We start from the raw sequence: 8,042 nt of genomic DNA on the forward strand, positions 1-8,042 counted from the left end.
CACTACTACCCTATAGGCCCTGGTCTAAAGTAGTGCACTACTACCCTATAGACCCTGGTCTAAAGTAGTGCACTACTACCCTATAGGCCCTGGTCTAAAGTAGTGCACTACTACCCTATAGACCCTGGTCTAAAGTAGTGCACTACTACCCTATAGACCCTGGTCTAAAGTAGTGCCCTACTAAGGAAATAGGGTGCCATTTCAGAGACGACCTCTAATTAAGCAATAAGGCCCGAGGAGGTGTGATATGGCCAATATACCACGGCTAAGGGCTGTTCTTATTGGCCATATATCACAAACCCTGGAGGTGCCTTATTGCCATTATAAACTGGTTACCAATGTAATTAGAACAGTAAAAAATACATGTTTTATCCTACCCGTGGTATACGGCTTTCAGCCAATCAGCATTTTAAGGCTCGACCCATCCAGTTTTTTTAATAATTTGTGATATATTATACTTCCTCCAGCGACGATGCGTTTTATGAGTGACATCGTTTAGGAGTCATCTGTTCCCCTGCTAAGGTCCGTTCGGTCAGGGGTCTCGTCAGTATTAATCTGTACACTCTGTGGCTGCCTCTCAAATGGTTCTCTATGGAAGCTGGGCAACTATTGCATCAATGTAGGAAATACGGGACCATTTGAAATGCATCCCAGTGTCTGTTGGGAAAATTGCTAAAGAGAGAACAACATTTTAAAAACCGACTGGAAACGGTTGCAGGCTGAATATAATTTGGGATTCTATTGCAATATGAATATTTTAAGTTGTTACATAAAATGTTCATAGTAATAAATAGCTGGAGTCTTATTCTGATGTCCTGTCAATTCTTAAATGTTTTAATTTTTTTATTCACTTTATCTAGTTGTGGCTATTTTAAGATCTAGTATTATTGAAGTAGAAGGTTCCCAGTCTATAACAGCTTAATTTGGTTGAAACCTCATTTTGGTCTCGTTTAACGATGAGACGATTACCAATAGGAAACAACAGTTTAATTATCCTCTGTTTTAAATACACTCACATAATCATTAAGAGGACATTCTAAGGCTCATTAAAAACCACAGACTGGTCTATTACCAGTAATGTAATTACAATGTTCAGTCGTGCATAAATCAAGTTTATGAAATAGTTTTATAAATCACTAAATATCAAGTCTTTACCACTAGGTTGTGATGTGTTCCTATGCTGTGGTCCTCACTAGTTATCACAGCCACAAAATAATTATGGCTAAACCCTGTCTTCTAATCTTCTTAAAATCTGTGTTTAACCCTAACCACACTGCTAATATTATTGCCTAAACTTTTAAGACCAAAAAGCAATTTTTATTATTTTTTTGTTAAATTGAATGATTTAGCCCATTTTGACTTTGTGGTTGTGATAACTAGTGACATCCCTGTAGTGTATTAAGTTGATCAGAGCCTGGTGTCAGAAATCACAGACCTCGGGGCAACAGCACTGTGTCTGCTGGAACATTGGTCATGTGGGAGACTAATCCGAGCACGAGACGACTGAAAACACAAGTCCCATTCGGCCCTGTAACGGATAATCGTGAATTAATCATGAATAATGATCAGTGAGGAAGTTACAGATTTACAAAGATCATACCCTCAAAACATGCTAACCTCTCACCATTACAATAACCAGGGAGGTTAGCATTTTATATCATACCCCCTAAAACATGCTAACCTCTCCCTATTACCATAACCAGGGAGGTTAGCATTTTATATCATACCGCTAAAACATGCTAACCTATTACCATAACCAGGGAGGTTAGCATTTCTTGGGGAGTATGATATTGGAGCATCTGTAATTCTCTCTCTCTCTCTCAAACACAGTTAGTGCAGCAGAATTGGGCAGCTTTATTAAAACTCTGATTAAGAGATGGCAGGCAACCTGCTGTTTTTCTGTCAATACTCAATACTATATAATCTTAGCAACATGTTATCCACTGATCTGGTCCACTGAGGCCCAATGAGAGCTGGTCCACTGAGGCCATGGCCCAATGAGAGCTGGTCCACTGAGGCCATGACCCAATGAGAGCTGGTCCACTGAGGCCATGACCCAATGAGAGCTGGTCCACTGAGGCCATGGCCCAATGAGAGCTGGTCCACTGAGGCCATGACCCAATGAGAGCTGGTCCACTGAGGCCATGACCCAATGAGAGCTGGTCCACTGAGGCCATGACCCAATGAGAGCTGGTCCACTGAGGCCTTGACCCAATGAGAGCTGGTCCACTGAGGCCATGACCCAATGAGAGCTGGTCCACTGAGGCCATGGCCCAATGAGAGCTGGTCCACTGAGGCCATGACCCAATGAGAGCTGGTCCACTGAGGCCCAATGAGAGCTGGTCCACTGAGGCCATGGCCCAATGAGAGCTGGTCCACTGAGGCCATGACCCAATGAGAGCTGGTCCACTGAGGCCATGACCCAATGAGAGCTGGTCCACTGAGGCCATGACCCAATGAGAGCTGGTCCACTGAGGCCATGGCCCAATGAGAGCTGGTCCACTGAGGCCTTGACCCAATGAGAGCTGGTCCACTGAGGCCATGACCCAATGAGAGCTGGTCCACTGAGGCCGTGGCCCAATGAGAGCTGGTCCACTGAGGCCATGACCCAATGAGAGCTGGTCCACTGAGGCCTTGACCCAATGAGAGCTGGTCCACTGAGGCCATGACCCAATGAGAGCTGGTCCACTGAGGCCATGGCCCAATGAGAGCTGGTCCACTGAGGCCATGACCCAATGAGAGCTGGTCCACTGAGGCCTTGGCCCAATGAGAGCTGGTCCACTGAGGCCTTGACCCAATGAGAGCTGGTCCTTGGAGGTGGAAACAGTCTGAGCCTGTTTTATAAAAGACTGGGGGGGTAGCCATACGATCACTTTTACTTTATGAATTATACATTCTCTTAGAACAGGACAAATTTGTTTTCCTTCAGTTGTGGTTTTGAAGCTGGGCTGCTTGACCTAAACCACAGTCAGCGTGCTATTTCATGTGTGCATCCGTTGGACCGGGTGCATGGAGGCAGAGAGAGAGAGAGAGAGAGAGACACAGAGAGAGAGAGACACACAGAGAGAGAGAGAGACACAGAGAGAGAGAGAGAGAGAGAGAGAGAGAGAGAGAGAGAGAGAGAGAAAAGCAGTGTTTATCTGTGAAATATGAGAGGAATTCTGTCTGGCAAGAGGCGTGAGGGTTGTTGTGGTCATGGAACGACTGAAGTTTGCATCACAAAATGGCATCCTATTCCAGATATAGTGCACTACTTTTGACCAGAACCCTATTGGGCCCTGGTTAATAGTAGTGAACTATAAAGGGAACAGGGTTCCATTTGGACAGCAGCCTGACTCAGAGCCTTGTGGTTGTGTCTTCCTGGTCTTTAGACAGCAGCCTGACTCAGAGCCTTGTGGTTGTGTCTTCCTGGTCTTTGGACAGCAGCCTGACTCAGAGCCTTGTGGTTGTGTCTTCCTGGTCTTTGGACAGCAGCCTGACTCAGAGCCTTGTGGTTGTGTCTTCCTGGTCTTTGGACAGCAGCCTGACTCAGAGCCTTGTGGTTGTGTCTTCCTGGTCTTTGGACAGCAGCCTGACTCAGAGCCTTGTGGTTGTGTCTTCCTGGTCTTTGGACAGCAGCCTGACTCAGAGCCTTGTGGTTGTGTCTTCCTGGTCTTTGGACAGCAGCCTGACTCAGAGCCTTGTGGTTGTGTCTTCCTGGTCTTTGGACAGCAGCCTGACTCAGAGCCTTGTGGTTGTGTCTTCCTGGTCTTTGGACAGCAGCCTGACTCAGAGCCTTGTGGTTGTGTCTTCCTGGTCTTTGGACAGCAGCCTGACTCAGAGCCTTGTGGTTGTGTCTTCCTGGTCTTTGGACAGCAGCCTGACTCAGAGCCTTGTGGTTGTGTCTTCCTGGTCTTTGGACAGCAGCCTGACTCAGAGCCTTGTGGTTGTGTCTTCCTGGTCTTTAGACAGCAGCCTGACTCAGAGCCTTGTGGTTGTGTCTTCCTGGTCTTTGGACAGCAGCCTGACTCAGAGCCTTGTGGTTGTGTCTTCCTGGTCTTTAGACAGCAGCCTGACTCAGAGCCTTGTGGTTGTGTCTTCCTGGTCTTTGGACTGCAGCCTGACTCAGAGCCTTGTGGTTGTGTCTTCCTGGTCTTTGGACAGCAGCCTGACTCAGAGCCTTGTGGTTGTGTGTTCCTGGTCTTTGGACTGCAGCCTGACTCAGAGCCTTGTGGTTGTGTCTTCCTGGTCTTTGGACAGCAGCCTGACTCAGAGCCTTGTGGTTGTGTCTTCCTGGTCTTTGGACTGCAGCCTGACTCAGAGCCTTGTGGTTATGTCTTCCTGGTCTTTGTATTCAGAGAGGGACTCTGATTGGAAGAACCTACTGTTGGCTATAATCTACAAATGAGCTGAATATTTGGCACGGCGGTGGCAAGCCAAGGGGTCTATGAATATCCGAGAACACTGTTACATTCCAAATAGCACTCTATTCCCTAAATAGTGCACTACTTTTGACCAGGACCCATAGCTAGTGCACTATATAGGGAATGGGGGTGACATTTCTGGTCCAGTGGCCTGGCTGCATAGCTGTGATGTCCCAGGGCCTTGGTTGGCAGTCTGTCACAGATCCAGGCGACCCTAACCTCTTGCGTCTGGCTAGTGGTTCTAGACCATGCCAAGCCAAAGTACAGTTTATTCCACCGTGTGGGGGTTGAGCATCTTCTAGACCATGCCAAGCCAAAGTACAGTTTATTCCACCGTGTGGGGGTTGAGCATCTTCTAGACCAAGCCAAGCCAAAGTACAGTTTATTCCACCGTGTGGTGGTTGAGCATCTTCTAGACCATGCCAAGCCAAAGTACAGTTTATTCCACCATGTGGTGGTTGAGCATCTTCTAGACCATGCCAAGCCAAAGTACAGTTTATTCCACCGTGTGGGGGTTGAGCATCTTCTAGACCATGCCAAGCCAAAGTACAGTTTATTCCACCGTGTGGTGGTTGAGCATCTTCTAGACCATGCCAAGCCAAAGTACAGTTTATTCCACCGTGTGGTGGTTGAGCATCTTCTAGACCATGCCAAGCCAAAGTACAGTTTATTCCACCGTGTGGTGGTTGAGCATCTTCTAGACCATGCCAAGCCAAAGTACAGTTTATTCCACCGTGTGGTGGTTGAGCATCTTCTAGACCATGCCAAGCCAAAGTACAGTTTATTCCACCGTGTGGGGGTTGAGCATCTTCTAGACCATGCCAAGCCAAAGTACAGTTTATTCCACCGTGTGGTGGTTGAGCATCTTCTAGACCATGCCAAGCCAAAGTACAGTTTATTCCACCGTGTGGTGGTTGAGCATCTTCTAGACCATGCCAAGCCAAAGTACAGTTTATTCCACCATGTGGTGGTTGAGCATCTTCTAGACCATGCCAAGCCAAAGTACAGTTTATTCCACCGTGTGGTGGTTGAGCATCTTCTAGACCATGCCAAGCCAAAGTACAGTTTATTCCACCGTGTGGTGGTTGAGCATCTTCTAGACCATGCCAAGCCAAAGTGCAGTTTATTCCACCGTGTGGTGGTTGAGCATCTTCTAGACCATGCCAAGCCAAAGTACAGTTTATTCCACCGTGTGGTGGTTGAGCATCTTCCCCTCCACACCTTCATATTACTTTATGGGAACCGAGATGAGATGGTGTCTCTCTCATCTCGTTATCTCGTTATCTCTGTCTCTCTTCTCATTTTCTATTCAATTCAAAGGGAAACATACAGTACCAGTCGAAAGTTTGGACACACCTACTCATTCCGGTGTTTTTCTTTATTTTTTACTATTTTCTACATTGTAGAATAATAGTGAAGACATCAAAACTATGGAATCATGTAGTAACCAAAAAAAGTGTTAAACAAATAAAAATATATTTTAGATTTGAGATTCTTCAAAGTAGCCACCATTTGCCTTGATGGCAGCTTTGCACACTCTTGTGGCATTCTCTCAACCAGCTTCACCTGGAATGCTTTTCCAACAATCTTGAAGGAGTTCCCACATATGCTGAGCACTTGTTGTCTGTTTTTCCTTCACTCTGCTGTCCAACTCATCCCAAACCATCTCAATTGGGTTGAAGTTGGGTGATTGTGGAGGCCAGGTCATCTGATGCAGCACTCCATCACTCTCCTTCTTGGTCAAATAGCCCTCACGCAGCCTCGAGGTGTGTTTTCGGTCATTGTCCTGTTAAAAAAACAAATGATAGTCCCACTAAGCGTAAACCAGATGGGATGGCGTATCACTGCAGAATGCTGTGGTAGCCATGCTGCTTAAGTGTGCCTTGAATTGTTAATAAATCACCGACACTGTCACCAGCCAAGCACCATCACACCTCCTCCTCCAAGCTTCACGGTGTGAACCACACCTGCGGAGATCATCCGTTCACCTACTCTGCGACTCAAAATAATTTGGCGATTGGAACCAAAAATATCAAATTTGGACCCATCAGACCAAAGGACAGATTTCCACTGGTCTAATGTCCATTGCTCGTGTTTCTTGGCCCAAGCAAGTCTCTTCTTCTTATTGGTGTCCTTTAGTAGTGGTTTCTTTGCAGCAATTGGACCATGAAGGCCTGATTCACGCAGTCTCCTCTGAACAGTTTATGTTGAGATGTGTCTGTTACTTGAACTCTGTGAAGCATTTATTTGGGCTGCAATCTGAGGCTGGTAACTCTAATGAACTTATCCTCTGCAGCAGAGGTAACTCTGGGTCTCCTTTCCTGTGGTGGTCCTCATGAGAGCCAGTTTCATCATGGCTCTTGATGGTTTTTGTGACTGCACTTGAAGAAACTTTCAAAGTTCTTGAAATATTCCGGATTGACTGACCTGCACGTCTTAAAGTAATGATGGACTGTCGTTTCTCTTTGCTTATCTGAACTGTTCTTGATATAAAATGGATTTGGTCTTTTACCAATATGGTTATCTTCTGTATACCACCCCTACCTTGTCACAACACAACGATTGGCTCAAACGCATTAAGAAGGAAAGCAATTCCACAAAATGTACTTTTAGCAAGGCACACCTGTTAATTGAAATGCATTCCAGGTGACTACCTCATGAAGCTGGTTGAGAGAATGTCAAGAGTGTGCAAAGCTGTCATCAAGGCAAAGTGTGGCTACTTTGAAGAATCTCAAATATAAAATATATTTTGATTTGTTTAACCATTTTTTTTGGTTACTACATGATTCCAAATGTGTTATTTCATAGTTTTGATGTCTTCACTATTATTCTACAATGTAGAAAATAGTAAAAATAAAGAAAAACCCTTGAATGAGTAGGTGTGTCCAAACTTTGGACTGGTACTGTATGGTTACATTGCCAAAGCAAAGAGAAAAACAATGAATACAGGTGAAGAAGAACACCAATCAGAAATGAACAGTAAACATTACACCCCCCCTCTCTCTCTCCCTTCTCTCTCTCTCGCTATTTTTTTATGTAAATCTCTTCAATGAACCAAACGTCTTGTGTTACTAAAGTGTTTATCAAAGTCCAGACATTTAACAGTGTTCTAGAATATTGGACCGTCATACTTTTGGAATTCTCCAGCGCGGCCTATCACGTCTCTGCATGTGTTTACTCTGAATTACATTATAAAGAACTCAGTGAAAATCTCTCTCTCTCTCTCTCTCTCTCTCTCTCTCTCTCACTCTCACTAAAGTTTAGTTTGGAGACTGTAACATAGCGATGCTTTATAAGGCTCTAACTTATAGATATAAAATCAGACTGGGCACAGAAGACTGCCAACTTGAGAATTCTGACTCTTGTGCTCCCCGGCATTGGTAAGCGATTCATTTATCCTTTATCACCAATGGGAATCCTTGGGCCTCTGTCATAACTCAAATTAATGGGCCTTTTTCATTAAGTCTCTACAATTTATGGTGTCTGAGTGGGTTGATTTAAACATGCATTGCATGGACGTCGTAAAGGGCCCATGACAATAATGTACATCCGTCCAAAGACCAGTGTTCATCTGTCCTGTGTACCATCTCCTCCTCTTCCTCCTGCCTCTTTACCTCCTCCTCCTCACCTCCTCCTCCT

Source organism: Salmo trutta, unplaced genomic scaffold (genome assembly GCF_901001165.1).
Source record: "Salmo trutta unplaced genomic scaffold, fSalTru1.1, whole genome shotgun sequence".
NCBI lineage: Eukaryota > Metazoa > Chordata > Actinopteri > Salmoniformes > Salmonidae > Salmo > Salmo trutta.